This window comes from Pongo abelii, chromosome 15 (genome assembly GCF_028885655.2).
Source record: "Pongo abelii isolate AG06213 chromosome 15, NHGRI_mPonAbe1-v2.0_pri, whole genome shotgun sequence".
In the NCBI taxonomy this organism is placed as follows: Eukaryota; Metazoa; Chordata; class Mammalia; order Primates; family Hominidae; genus Pongo; species Pongo abelii.
Genome location: NC_072000.2, coordinates 80910999 through 80926070, shown reverse-complemented (window position 1 = coordinate 80926070; position 15072 = coordinate 80910999). Strand labels below are relative to the sequence as shown.

At 44.5% G+C, this 15072-nt stretch overlaps 1 long non-coding RNA gene across 3 annotated transcripts in view; it reads left to right on the top strand.

Moving 5' to 3' along the window:
* LOC129049939 (uncharacterized) overlaps positions 1–15072 on the top strand; it is a 142370-nt gene that overhangs the window by 34839 nt on the left and 92459 nt on the right. For 2 of the 3 annotated variants that reach the window (XR_008513358.2, XR_008513355.2), the window contains exon 2: positions 13124–13271. This is a non-coding gene — a long non-coding RNA (uncharacterized LOC129049939). The remainder of the gene's footprint in view (positions 1–13123; positions 13272–15072) is intronic. The other variant, XR_010137000.1, reaches the window with a different exon arrangement.

The window sequence follows — 15072 nt, the reverse complement described above, 5'->3', positions numbered from 1 at the left end:
CATCATCATCTAGGGTTCTTTAATATGATAGAAAAATAATAGGATTTGGGGCTGGGCATGGTGGCTCATGCTAGTATCCAGCACTTTGGGAATTCGAGACCAGCCGGAGCAACACGGTGAAACCCTGTCTCTATAAAAAAAACAAAAAACAAAAATTAGTTGGGCATGATTGCTTGAGCCTGAAATGCAAGGCTGCAGGGAACTGTGATTGTACCAATGCAAAACTCCAGCCTGGGTGACAGAGTAAGACCCTGTCTCAAAAAAAAAAAATAAATAAATAAATGTAAAAAAAGGATGTGGAGTCGGAAGAAGAACTGGATTTCAGTCTCCATTGCAGACTTTCTTCCACCTGTATCAGAAACATTTGTTAAGTATGCAAATTCCCAAACCTACTGAATCAGATTCTCCAGAGCTAGAACCTAGTAATCTGTTTCTTTTACAATCTCTCTAGGTAATTCTGTTTGAGAATTACTGCTGAAGGCCTCATCCCAACTTTTGGCAGGTTTCAGGCTGCTCGAAGAATATAAAATCAAACATTACCCTGGTTTGGGGTGAGGGACTATGTTATGGGCTCTGTCCTAGAGACTGAGTTATCCTTGACTCTCTGTGAAGTGGGGCTCTCTGGTGCTCCCTTTTCTTCCATTCTTTTTGCCTCCAATTCTGGCTTTTTCCCTAAGCAAGGGAACAATCTTCCCTGATTTGGTGACACTCAAGGTTGATCCTGCTCTGGGGTGTTCTTCTCTCCCCTTCTACACTGAAACATGGCACATTCTAGAATCCTAGAGTACTGAGGAACCCCGGAGATTAAAAGTTAGCTCTTCAGATTAAAACCCTGGAGATTAAAACTATCTGTGTTCTTTCTATTATATAAAGCTTCCTTGCATATAGATAGAATTTAAATGCTTGAATATATGAGTCAGTGACTGAATATTTCTCCCAGGCTATTCCAGGCTCAAAATATTTGCCTAGGACAAGCTCTTCATGATCACTGGGAAACTAGACATCTATAATAGAAATTTTAATCATTCTCATTTACTATAACGGTAACTATGGATACTAGCATCATTTATTGAGCATCTATGTGCCAGGTGCTATATTAGATGCTTTACAGACATCATCTTTTTTTTTTTTTTTTTTTGAGATGGAGTCTCACTCTGTCACCCAGGCTGGAGTGCAGTGGCGCAATCTCAGCTCACTGCAACCTCTGCCTCCCGGGTTCAAGTGATTCTCCTGCCTCAGCCTCCTGAGTAGCTGGAACTACAGGTGTGCGCCACCATGCCTGGCTAATTTTTGTATTTTTAGTAGAGACAGGGTTTCGCCATGTTGGCCAGGCTGGTCTCGAACTCCCAACCTCAGGTGATCTGCCTGCCTTGGCTTCCCAAAGTGCTGGGATTACAGGCGTGAGCCACCATGCCCAGCCTACACACATCATCTTACAACATCCTTACGAAAGTCTGGCAAAGTACGTGTTTTTATCTTCAGTGTATGGATGAAGAAACTGAGGCTTAGAAAACCAGGCTGATTTGTTCAAGGTCACAACTAGGGAGTGGCAGAGCCAGATATGTGTGTCCAAAGCCCATGGTTTTTTTTGGGGGACTATCCTAAGGAGTTCTTTATAGCCTAACTATCACTCTGGCAGGTCTCCCAGGAATTTTGTGGACAGCTTGAATCATTGAAACTGCCTGGTCTTAGCCTACATGGAAGCCTTGGGAAATAGTGACAATCCTCACCAAAACAGGAGCAGCTTTGGGTGCAGTTGTCATAATTTCAATGAGAGGCTTATATTTGGGCAGACTCTCCTGCTCTAAGTCAAAAGAGGAATAGGATGGAGACCTCTTAGCCCATAGACCACTGGATCTACTTGAAGAAAATGCATATGGTGGAAAGAATGAAATCTTATATTTATTTAGCGCTCAATACATTACAAAACACTTCCACATACATGCTCCAAATTTATGTCTCAACACACATGCTCCAATAGCAGGTAGGTTGGAGGGGAGGGCATTATAATTTTCTGTAATTGTTTAGATGAGGACATGGAGACTCAGAAATGATAAGTAAATTTTCAAGGTAATGTAACTAGTGAGTGGCTGAACCAGGATGAAAATACAGTTCTCCAGATCTCAAACCTACCAACAGTGCTTCTCAAAACTTTAATGTGTAAACATATCACTTGGAGATCTTGTTTAAATGCAGATTTCGATTTAGGAGGCCTAGGATGGGGCCTGAGATTTTGCATTTTTCTTTCTTTCTTTTTTTTTTTTTTGGAGACAGAGTCTCGTTCTGTCACCCAGGCTGGAGTTCAGTGGTGCAATTTCGGTTCACCTCAACCTCTGCCTCCCAGGTTTAAGCAATTCTCGTGCCTCAGCCTTCCTAGTAGCTGGGACTACAGGCACACACCACCACAGCCGGCTAACATTTATATTTTTAGTAGAGATGGGGTTTCACCATGTTGGACAGGCTGGTCTCGAACTCCTGACCTCAGGTGATCTACCTGCCTTGGCCTCCCAAAGTGCTGGGATTACAGGTGTGAGCCACTGCACCTGGGCAGATTTTGCATTTCTAAGAAGCTCTCAGATGATGCCAATGCTGCTCGCCCACAGACCACACTTTAAGCAGTGAAGTTCTAGACTATGGTGCCTTGGTCTGGGCACTGATCATCCCCATCAGGCTGATAATCCTCACCAGGTCACACTTCTTCAAGGCTCCTCCTTGCTTTTTCCTTTGTCCTCTTGTGTGGGGGCTTCTTTTTGAGTAGGGTAGAGTTGGGAGCTTCATGAAAAAGAATTACGAAAGGAAAAGAGATTTAATGTCTTGTTTGATGACATTTCTTTTTCTGAAAAATGGAAATGAAATAATATACCACCTTTAAGTTCCTTTTAGGGTCATGAAGATAAGAAATACAAGTCAGTAAATCACATAAAAAGTGCCCAGCTGAGGACAAACCAGCAGCATTCTGGCCTCGATACTCCTTTGAGTTTTCTATCAGAAAGGTGTACGTTTTGAAGTAATGAAAATATGCTGGCAACTTTATTGGAGGAAAGGGCACCTATCTCTAATGAATGAGCCTCCATCTCATCCCCAAGTCACCTGTGGATCAATTTAGATTCAATTAACATTTATTGAACATCTACTATAAAAATAACAATAGCCAGTAGTTAATGAGGGCTTCTTATGTGCCTGGCTCAGTTTCAAACACTTTTATGTTCATTTAATCTTGCTATCCACCCTTAATGTATGTAACTGGCCCAAAGTCGCACAGATGATAGATGGCAGAGCATGAATTCAAATCCAGTCCTCTCACCTACTGACTCCAGCTGCTTAACTCTCTGACTGTGTACCTCCACTTCTGGGATGAACTGGGAGTATTCAGAGAAACATGCAACATTGAACAGGAATGCAAGTAATTTGGCCACTATAGGGCTGGTGCTTTACAAACAATATCCCACTCAATTCTTACAACAACCCTTTGAGGTAGGAGGAGTCTCCCATTTTAGAGATGAGGAAATGGGAGAGTGATCTAATAACCTTCCCCAAGTCTCATGGTTAGCAAGTGACATAGCCAAGCCTGAAACTAAGGAGTTTCTGACTCCAAAACCCATACTTCTCTCATTAGCCCTTGAGGGCTTTATTACCAGCTTGCCTAAGTCTATTTGTGTTGCTATAGTAGGAATACCTGAAGTTGGGTAATTTATTTAAAAAAAGAATTTATTTGGCTCACAGTTCTGGTGTCTAAAAGATTGGGTATCTCGTGAAAGCCTCAGGCTGCTTCCACTCATGACAGAAGGTGAAGGGGAGCTGGCATGTGCAGAGATCACATGGTGAGAGAGGAAGCAAGAGAGAGAGGGGAGGTGCTAGGCTCTTTTCAGCAACCAGCTCCCACGAGAACGAACAGAGTGAGAACTCACTTATCCCCCACCCAGGGAGGGCATTAATCTATTCATGAAGGATTAACCCCTGTGACCAAAATGGCTTCCATTAGGCACCATCTCCAACACTGTGGATCAGATTTCAGCACGATATTTGGAGGAGACGAACATCCAAACTACACCACAGCCATATGCAACAGCAGTGTGACATTCTTACAGGGATGGAGTCTTCAAGAATTGGTCCTCTCAGGACACACTCCTGCTCACATTCCCAAGTGCCAGGTGAACCAGATGTTTCACCTGCCTGAGGGAGGGGCTGTGTGACCTTCCCAGCCCCTGATGAGGGACCCAGATGTTTGCACCAGAACTTTAGTTTCTGGGTCTTAGAAGAGGTGGGTGACAGCAGTTGCACAATCATATTCTCCATCCCCTATTAACAAAAGTTTGTTTGTGAACTTGTGAACTCTATGTGTTTTTTTTTTTTTTTTTTTCTCCGAGACAGAGTCTTGCTCTGTCACCCAGGCTGGAGTGCAGTGGTGCGATCTTGGCTCAGTGCAAGCTCCACCTCCCAGGTTCATGCCATTCTCCTGCCTCAGCCTCCCAAGTAGCTGGGACTACAGGTGCCCGCCACCACGCTCGGCTATTCTTTTTGTATTTTTTTAGTAGGGACAGGGTTTCACCATGTTAGCCAGGATGGTCTCGATCTCCTGACCTCGTGATCCGCCCACCTCAGCCTCCCAAAGTGCTGGGATTACAGGCGTGAGCCACCGCACCCGGCCGTGAACTCTATGTGTTCTATGTGTATCTATTGATGATCATTTTTAGCGAGCAGTGTCAACAACTGTGTAGTCAATGACTGTGGGATCCCAATACAGTGAGGGTGGGACCCAACTGGCCCTTGGATTTCTGGAATTCATTGCTGTTACTATTTAGGACCCTCTATGACTTGTTCTTTTTTTCTGCAAAAGATCAAATGGAGGCTGTTAATTAAGGCTGTTGCTTAACTAAGATGACAAAGTAAGCCCTTGGGAGGCAGGGCCGTTTTACCCTTTGGGCAGGGATAATGATCAAGAGACTTATCTGGTAAGCACAGACCCTGACCAATTAAAATGGATACCAGAGGTAAACAAAAACTACAATTATACTAGGGGTGCACCAGCTGACCATTTGCTCTGTCTTTGGGTTCAAAGTTTTACAAGGTCCTATGAAAATGCTTAAGACTCAACAAAACAAAAGGAAATATGAATGTTAATAATGTTTTAATTAAATGTCTCTAAATCACAACATGTCAACTAGCTAATTGCAACTAAACTCTTAAGTAGTTAGGTATAAATTTGACTTAATGTAGGATAAGTGAGTCTTTGAATATGGTTGCTAGGCAGTGGAGTGGGGTGAGAATGCCTTGGGCTTGCAAAGACCCACAATCTGCCACGGAGGAGGGTGGAATGATTAAACAGTCACTCTCAAGTCAAAGCTCTCCTTTGGAATTCTGTTCTGCTTCTTCTGTTTTTCTTCTGCATTGATCCCCTTGCTGTTATCAGCAGGTAAGTAAATTCCCCATTTTCTGAATACGGATGAGGGTATGTCAGTAGGGGTTGTAAGAGGGACACTGGACTGCAGTGAGAGATCTGGCTTCCTTCCCTGGATCAATCGATTCCTTCTCTGGATCATTTATGCTGCACATGTTTTCTGAGCCATGCTCTGAGCTAGACCCTGGTGGTATCACTAACCCAACTGTGTGGCCAGACAGGTTATTTGACCTATTTAGACGTCAGTTTCTCCACCTGTAAGATGAGGGACTAGGTGGTATTTCTGATTCTTCTTAGCTGACGTTGCCCAGAACTAGAATTCATGTAGGGGGCTATAGTGGAAACCACTGCACATTCTTATATTTTCAGGAAAGTAGATCACTCTTTGTATGGACAGCTGGGCCCAGGTCCTTAAGAGCTGCAGACCCAGGGATTGGGCCTAAGGATTTCCCTTTGAGGGTAGTAGGCTGATGAGGGCTCATTGCTTTGCCTCTGCCAAGAGACTGCCACATCTTGCCTGACCAGGGGCCCTTTTCCCTTGGGAAGGCACCTCCTTGGTCGCAGGGGGATGAGGGCTGATGCTAAGGAAGAAGAAGTGTGGCACTGGGAGCCCTGCTTAGCACAGCCATCCTGACTGTATCAGGAAATACAGCCTGCTGTGGCAGGACCTAAAGCGAACATTTATAATTTGAGAATTCTGGGAAGCCTTTCCTGAGGCTTATGAAACATGTGAAATTAACCTTTTTTTTTTTTTTTTTTTTTTTTTTTTTTTTTGAGACAGAGTCTTGCTTTGTTGCCCAGGGTAGGGTACATAGGGTACAGTGGTGCAATCTTCAGTCATAGCAACTTCTGCCTCCTGGGTTCAAGTGATTCTTTCTTGTGCCTCAGCCTCTGGAGTACCTGGGACTGCGCCTCACACCACCATGCTTGGCTAATTTTTGTATTTTTAGTAGAGAAAAGATTTTACCATGTTGGCCAGGCTGGTCTTCAACTCCTGATTTCATGTGATCCACCGGCCTAGGCCTCCCAAAGTGCCAGGGTTACAGGCGTGAGCCAACACACCCATCCGGAAATAGGTGAAATTAACTTTAATAATGTATTTTTTGTAACTCAATATATCCAAATATTATCATTTCAACTTGTAATCATATAAAATTATTGAAATATTTTTACATTCTTTACTTTTTCAAATGAAGTCTTTGAAATGTAGCTTGTATTCTATGTCTATGGTAAATCTCCATCCTGAGTAGCCACATTTCAGGGGCCCAGTAACCACAAGTAGCTTGTAGCCATCATCTTGGACAGGGCAGCTCTAAAGAATTCTTGGGGAAGCTTCAGGGAGGTTGTGAACACCTTGAAATTGGTGGCAAGTTTTTGTTTCTATGTGCATTGTGTTTGTGTGTGTGTGTGTGTGTGTGTGTGTGTGTGTAGCTTTATTAGATTTTCAAAGGCATCAGTGACCCCCCAAGGATTAAGATCTACTGATTGAATGGAAAAATTTCAAATTTCTCAGTGCCAAATCCTGTGATATCCCAAACTTGGCCTTGCGGTGCTGGGTGGGGTACCCTGTTCACCAATTTCCAATACTCCTGGCTGGCTCTGAGTATGGAGTATGTACTTTGTGTACGAATACAGGGGTTTTCTAACCCCTGTGTATGTGGGTCAGAAAACACGGTTTCCAGAAGAATGGGAGGGACAACCCAGGAGTTACTGGAATGCCAGGAAAGCCATCGCAGGCGAGAGGGGACATTTCTTGCCATTGGCAGACCAATATCATTCCTAGGATCTGTTTTTTTTTTTTTTGGGACAGGGTCTCACTCTGTCACCCAGGCTGGAGTGCAGTGGCGCGATCTTGGCTCACTGCAACCTCTGCCTCCTGGGCTTAAGTGATCTTGCCGCCCGGGCCTCCCAAGTAGCTGGGACGACAGGCTCACACCACCGTGCCCGGCTAAGTTGTGTATTTTTAGTAGAGATGGGGTTTCACTCATGTTGCCCAGGCTGGTCTTGAACTCCTGAGCTCAAGCAATCCAACCGCCTCAGCCTCCCAAAGTGCTGGGATTACAGGTGTGAGCCACCGTGCCTAGCCAGATCTGTGATTTAAGATGATTTTCCAGATCACCAAGGACATAGAAATAATGTTAAATTCAACATTATGAAAGATAGATGTAAAGGGAAGAGTATAGCTGCTTGAGAATGGTATGCAGGTGGGTTTCAAATCTCACCCGTTCTCTCTCTTAGACCCCCCCCTCCAAACATAAACCTTAGCATTTGAATCACATGAGATGACTTGAAAACAAAGCGACTTCTGAGTGGCCTTGACTCTCCTCATCCCTCGAGGGTGAGTTATTCCCAGAAGAAGTTCTCTCAGAGAGAGGGTACACCCTCTACACCAGGGTTCTGAAACTGCTGTCCATGAATGGGCTTCATACATGTTGGCAGTGTTGCTGGCGGTGTACGCGTCTGCAAGAAGTTTTCTGGGGACAGAATTCTGAAATTTAATACATTGCCAAAGAGGTCTGTGACCCTTCATAGGGTCCAACCACCTGTCCACATCCTACAAGCAGAGAAGGTTAGCGCAGTGTGTCCGGGTCTCCATTTCCCCTCTGTTCCTGGAGGGTCTCATGCAACTTCCCCAGGAGACCTTTTCCCCATGGAGAGCCAGGAAGAGAAGCCATCTGCCTGTCACCTGTGTGCTCAGTGAAATCATAAGAGCCTGTGAGCTCAGAACCCAGGCTGGAGCAAGAGAATGGCCTGCAGAGTCATCTCCAAACTCCTTATCCCGGTCTCCTGGGCCACTGGCCTTGTGTAATCGATAAATTTTTTTTTTTTTTTTTTTTTTTTAGAGAGAGTCTCACTCTGTCGCCCAGGCTGGAGTACAGTGGGCAATCTCGGCTCACCGCAACCTCTGCCTCCCAGGTTCAAGAGATTCTCCTGCCTCAGCCTCCCAAGTAGCTGGGATTACAGGCGAGTGCCACCACACCCGACTAACTTTTGTATTTTTAGTAGAGATGGGGTTTCACCATGTTGACCAGGCTGGTTTTGAACTCCTAACCTCAAGTGATCCACCCACCTCAGCCTTCCTAAGTGCTAGGATTACAGGCGTGAGCCACTGTGCCCAGCTTGCGATTGATAATCTTGATGCAGCTCCAATCTGGGGCTCTATGGCCCACTATCTCCACTGTGCCTACTTGTTTTTAGCCTTGGGGGTTTCTGGGTGTCTGATATGAGCCCTTGTTCCAAGCAAAAGCATGAGGATAATGAAATTTTTTGTCAGCCGTTTCAGATGCAGTTATAGAAAATGGGGACTTTGAGCTCAGTTGTTCCCATTCTCTCATGTTACAGATGGGAAAACTGAGGCTGGAGTGGTGAAGGGACTTACCCAAGGACATACAGACCTTAAGCAGAATTCAGCTCTTCCCACGGCCCAATACTGTCTCTCCTGCTCTTTCAGCCCACAGTCTACCTGGTCCCCAGTGTCCTCAGATGGCTCAGGCAGGGTCATGCCTGATTAAGAACACTAGAGTGTAATAGACCTCGGCCCAAATCTCAGCTCAGCCATTCACTACTTGTGAGATCCTAGACAAATTATTTTTACTCTGAGCCTCAGTTTTCTCAGTCTGTAAAATGGGGATAATCAGACCTATGTCCTGAGCTTATTCTAAGGACTAGATTAGATAACGTATTAGAGCATTTGGCACACGGCCTAGTGTGTAATAAGTGCTGAGTAGATTGTAGTTATTATTTAGGCCTCTCCTCCCCCACCCCCCCCCCCAGCAAAATCCCTAAGGCATTGGTCCTCTGAAAATGTCCACATTTATCTGCCCTGGGTTTTATTCAGGGAAGACCTTGCTAGGTGACTGGCTGATGAGCACTGGGGATCTATGGCTTGCCTGCTGTGTGTATCTTTCACTAGAGTGTGGGCTCGGGGAGGACACACATCACTCTTGTTTCCACTATGTGTCTCCAGAGACCAGCTCAGTGCCTGGCATAGAATAGATACCCAGTGGAGCTCTGTTGAATGGACAGATATTTAACTGGTGGCCTTCAGTGTTGTAGTGGGCTGAATAAGGGGTCCCAAAGACATCAGGTCCTGATTTCTAAAACCTGTAAATGTTATCTCATAAAGAAAAGGGGTCTTTGCAGATGTGATGAGCATTAAGGATCTTGAGACGGGGAGGTTATCCTGGATTATCTGGATGAACCTTCAATGTAATCATGTGTATCCTTATAAGAGGGAAGCAGAGGGAGACTGGAATACATGTGAGAGGAAAAAGGTGATCTGAAGACAGAGCTGAGAGAAATTTGAAGATGCTGGCCTTCAAGCAATACAGTGATGTGACTACAAGCCAAGGAGTGCTGACAGCCACCAGAAGTTGGATTCTCCCCTAGAGTCTCTGGAGGGATCATGGCCCTACTGACACCTTGACTTCATACTTTTGGTTTCCAGGGCAGTAGGAAGATATCTTCTGTTATTTTAAGCCACCAAGTTGTGGTAATTTGTTACGGCAGCCCTAAAAAAACTAATGCAAGTGTCTTTACCCGAAGAAGTTAGTAACATGGGAATTCCAGGGACTAGGGAGCCTTACATTTTCGAGGGTAGAACCAAGGACGCTCAAAAAGTCTTTAATTCTGTTTCCATTTTTTTCTCCTATAGATAGTGCCCTCCCTCTGGGAAGCTGCTGACAAAGTCCGACAGTATGGCTCAAATAAGAATCCAGAGGGCATGGATAGTTGAAGTGGACTCTCTCTCATGCATTAAAGAGAAGAGAAACAACCAGATGACTTGTTAACTAAAGGGGAGGGTGATACTTAAATTAAGAAAGCTGAGCTGCATGAATTGATTTATTCATTCAACTGATATTTATGGAGTACCTACTATGTGTCAGGCACTGTTCTAGGCCTCGAGGATGCAGAAGTGAGCAAGACAGGGGAAGAAAAGCTCCTGACATAGGAGCTTACATCCTAGTTGGGGGAGACAGGCACACACAAGCAAAACGAATGTTCACCCCTGACAGTGGCAGCTTGGGCAGCAGCAGTTCTCCCTATGACATCTCCTTTTGCCTCCAAAAGCTTCACCCATGGACAAGACACAAGCAATTTTCAACCGATGATCAATGCTCTTACCAAATGGCTGTTTCCCAGCATAGAGTCCACCCCACCAGGGCTCTGAAGGCATCCTCCTACACATAAACATCATTCTTCCCTCCCTCTCTTTCCTCCTGCCTCATCAGAATTGTTGTTTGCAAACTTGTTTCTAGACCCTCTGATGAAGTTGAGAGAAACTGAGGCAAAATCCCCCATCACTAACTTTTTCAAGGATCCCTTAAAAAACGAGGGGCAGAAACAAGAAGACTTTTGGGATTAAGGTATTTCTTTCCCAACTGGCATTTTGAAGTTTGTGAAATGTTTAGTATATTCAAAGCTATCAGAAAAGGCATTCAGAAAGAGGGGCTCTGGTTTTGTGTTTCTGGAAATTGATCTGAGAAATGTGAAGGGGTGATATATGGGAGAGGATACTCAGTGTTAGGGCTGGGATACCAATGGTTAGAAGTGACAGAGTGACAGAAAGGCAGAGTCCAGTTCAATTTGAGAAAGAACTCCCTGGCTGTCAGAGCAGTCTAATAATGGAATGCAGAGCTCAAACATGGCTGATGGCCACTTGAGGGATTGTTAGACAGCAGTGAAGCTTCTGAAGGAGGAATTAACTAAGTGACCTTTATGGTCTCTAGCAACCCTGAGAAGGCTATGATTTCACTAAGCATTCCAGAAAATTGTAATATACTCAAGTTGAATGAGTATATTCATTCAACTTGAGTATATTGTTGAATATTGAACAATATTGTTCAATATTGTTGAACTTGAAACTTCATGTGCCAAACAATATAGTATTAACATGTTAAGAAACTGACAGGAACAACAGTAGTGGGAAACTTTACCACATTTCTTTTTCTATAAAAGCAAATGAGAACATAACTATAATTGAGAAAATTTCTATACATTCTTAAAGGTTGAAATACAAGAGACTACATCTTCTGTCCACAATGTAATAAACCCAGACATAAATAAGAAAAACTAAACAGTAATGGATACATTTTCATGTGTCCAATCTGTTCACAATAACGAATCCCTGTCCCTTCTCTTCCATAACTCCTTCTCCCACATTTTGGTTTTCAGCAACAACTTAGTACAATATTATCCCACTTCCCTGGCCTTGACTGATTGACTTAAGATTGGACACCTGATCCAGATGGGCCAGACCTCCTTCCCTGAAAATCTGGAATTGAGGCCCAGAGATAGTAATATCATCTCTCAGGTGGCTGGACCTACAATATACAAATTTGAGAACTATCAGCGATTGTGATCTGCCATGTGAATTCAAGAAAGAAGAAATTGGTTGGCAAAAAACAAAACAAAAGAAAACCCCAAACCACTATAGAAACAATGAAATAGGCCAGGCATGGTGGCTCACATCTGTAATCCCAGCACTTTGGGAGGCTGAGGTGCATGGATCACCTAAGGTCAGGAGTTCAAGACCAGCCTGGCCAACATGGCGAAACCCTGTCTCTACTGAAAATACAAAAATTAGCCGGGCATGTTGGCATGCACCTGTAGTTCCAGCTACTCGGGAGGCTGAGGCAGGATAATCGCTTGAACCCGGGAGATGGAGGTTGCAGTGAGCCAAGACTGCACCACTGCACTGCGGCTTGGGTGACAGAGCTAGACTCTGTCTCAAACAAACAAACACACAAAAACCCAGAAACAATGAAATAGATACATAGGAGCGAGCAGAGATCAGAGAGAAGCTCCCGATGACTTACCAGTCGCTGATTTATGCCCTTTTAAGAGTCGCAATGCATTTTTGCTCTTGGAGTACACAAGGTCCTTATATCCTTATAACAATTCCTATCTTTCACTTAAGTCAGTTGGGATTATTTTCCTTGCAATCAGAGAATTCTGACTCATAGGAATAAACAAACGTCAAAACCATTTGAAGATTTTAAAATTCTCTTTTAAACAACCCTTAGGTCAAGAATTAAGTCAAAGCTGAAGTTACAGAATGTTTAGAAAATCATTGCAATGAAAGTAGTACAAACTGCAAACTAAGGGATATAGTGAAAGCTATATTAAGAGGAAAATTCATAGTCTGAAAAACTTAGAGCATGGAGCTCTGGATCCAGATGACCTGTGTTGAAATTCCTTTCGTATTAATTAAAAAAATTATAATAATATATAACATGATAAAACATGAATACTGAAGCCATCTTTGAGGGATGGGCAGGATTGGGCTGCCTCATGGCATTTTGGGGTTCTCAGGTTACACTGTAGAATAGAGACAGTGTATCCCAAGCACTTGACTGCCTTCTACTCTCGCCACAGACAGAGCTGTTCCTGGCTTGGGCTAATGGCAGGATGAGGTCTGGGTACCATCTGAGTATCTCAGTGCTAGTGCAGGACAGGAAAGCATATGGCTACCTTAGTGTGGGGGGGTGACTGCCTCCTCAGTTCACTGAGGGGTTAATGAGGCAGGGGAAGGATTTCTGTGACTTTTAGTGGCTTGTGAGGCTAGAGGTTAAGAAAAGGAGACCACTAGACCTGAAACTATACCCCTTGCTTACTGATATCCCATACATCCCATGATCAGAAGGCAAATCAATTTTCTTTGCTGACTTCTGGGTTAACAGGGTTCCATACCTGAGGGTGTCAGTTACTTTCTTATTTTTGTAGGTGGAAGATGGATTGCCAACAACGTGTGATTCTCGGATGGTGAGTGGGAGAAAAGGGCAACCACTTGGTCTGATAAGTTGTGGAATCCTTGTGAGGGGATGGGATCCCAGGAAGTGTGCATCTCATCACGGAGAGAACCAGTTATCTGGTAAGAACAGGAGGCAGGAAGGAGCACCTTGATCAGGCCTGGGCTCCTCTGAGGTCTGCCAGGTTCCTGCATTTTAGCCTGTTGACCTTGAATTGGAGGAGATGTTGCCCTACTCTTCTCTCTCAGGAGCCAGACGTGCTGTGCTCTGCAGAGTGTTTGGTTTTGTGAAGTTGAAAATCCAGTACACTCAGAACAGCATTGCCACGTCTAGATTCAGGTTGTGTAATCTCCTGGGTCCCATGGCAGCCATCTGGGTTGCCTGTCACCCTATCCTCTGTGGTATGTTTTGGTCCTAACCACTATTAATCCATAATATCTTAATAGCTAACAAATTCATTCTTATCAATCATCTACCAAGTGCCAGGTGCTGAGGACACAGTGGTGAGCAAAGCAAAGTCCCTGCCTGTATGGAATTTACATTTCTGTGTGGGAGGCAGGCAAGACAAGAGGACAAGCACAAACAGTATTTCAGAGAGTGGTAAGTGCTCTAAATTTCAAATCAGGGTAGGAGGCAGAGAATGATAGAGGAGGGGACAGTTTTAGGTCAGATGGGGACACATGAGTGGAGACCTGAACAATCTGGAGAGAACTTTGGAAGATCTGAGAGGAGCGTTCACCTCAAGGGGACAGCAAGTGCCAAGTTCCCAGGGTGGGAACTAGCTTTGCACAATGGTAAGAAAAGTGAATGAAGGGCAGAGAGGGAGTTCACACGGTCAGACTCTAACAGAACAGATCTGATAGAACTGGCTTTCAGTAAGGTAGGGAATGGATGTGCTTGCTTCACTTAACTATGTGGTTCTTAGCACTATAAACCCAGTGGACCAATTTAACCAAATGGCATTCTGAGATGAGCACTGGACTGAGAGTCAAGAAACTGACAGTCTAGTTCACCGACTATTTTGCTGTGTGACCTCAGGCAAGTCCCTTAACCTCTCTGTGCCTTAGTTTCTCATCTATAATATTAGAAAAGCAGGGTCCCCTTGAGTTCCACATCTCTGGAGTTTACAACCAGGTACTGTATTTCAAATGCAGACAACTAGGTGGTTACTTGAGAGAGAAGTAGAAGAATAACCAGGAGGAGGGAGAGGAAAAGGAGGAGGAGATAGAGACCCTTCCAGACTCTAACTTCCTTGCCTCTACAGACACCCGGTGGATGGGGGCTTGTGAGAATATCTGCCAAGATACCAAAGGAGGCATTTTATAGAGAAGAGGTGAGGGTGCATTCCCTTACTGATCCCGGTGCCACACAGCAATGCCAACAAGTCATTTGGGAAATAAGTAGAGTCTGAAACCCATGTCATCATGAGGGCTTCCAGAAATAAATGAAAGAAATAATAAAAGAGCCAACCAGGAGAGACTTGAGCATGCTCAGGGAAGAAGCTCTGGGAATTACATGTCATTCAGGGCTTGGGATATTTTTTGCCAAATAACAAGTGGAGAGAAGAAAACAGAAAGATGGGCAAAAGCCCTGAGAGCGGGAGGAAAGCTTCCAGCAAGGCCCCGCCCATGAAGGGAGCCAGCTGGAATGACTGTCATCGAGGGCTAACGGGAAGCACATCCGGCAGGCTCAGGTCTAGGTCTCCTAGGTAAATAGCCCTCTTTTCATGAGACTGGCAATGCATGCTTCAGCTGGTGATTTGTGGGCACAGCAACATTCCAGGGACGGGGACAGCACAGGTCTGAGCCATTCTTTGGAGTTAAACACACCCAGGTCTGAACTGTAGCTCACTTGTGTGACCTTGGGCAAGTCATTTAACCCACTACATGGGGAAATAAGGGATGCTGTTACTCACCTCTGGAG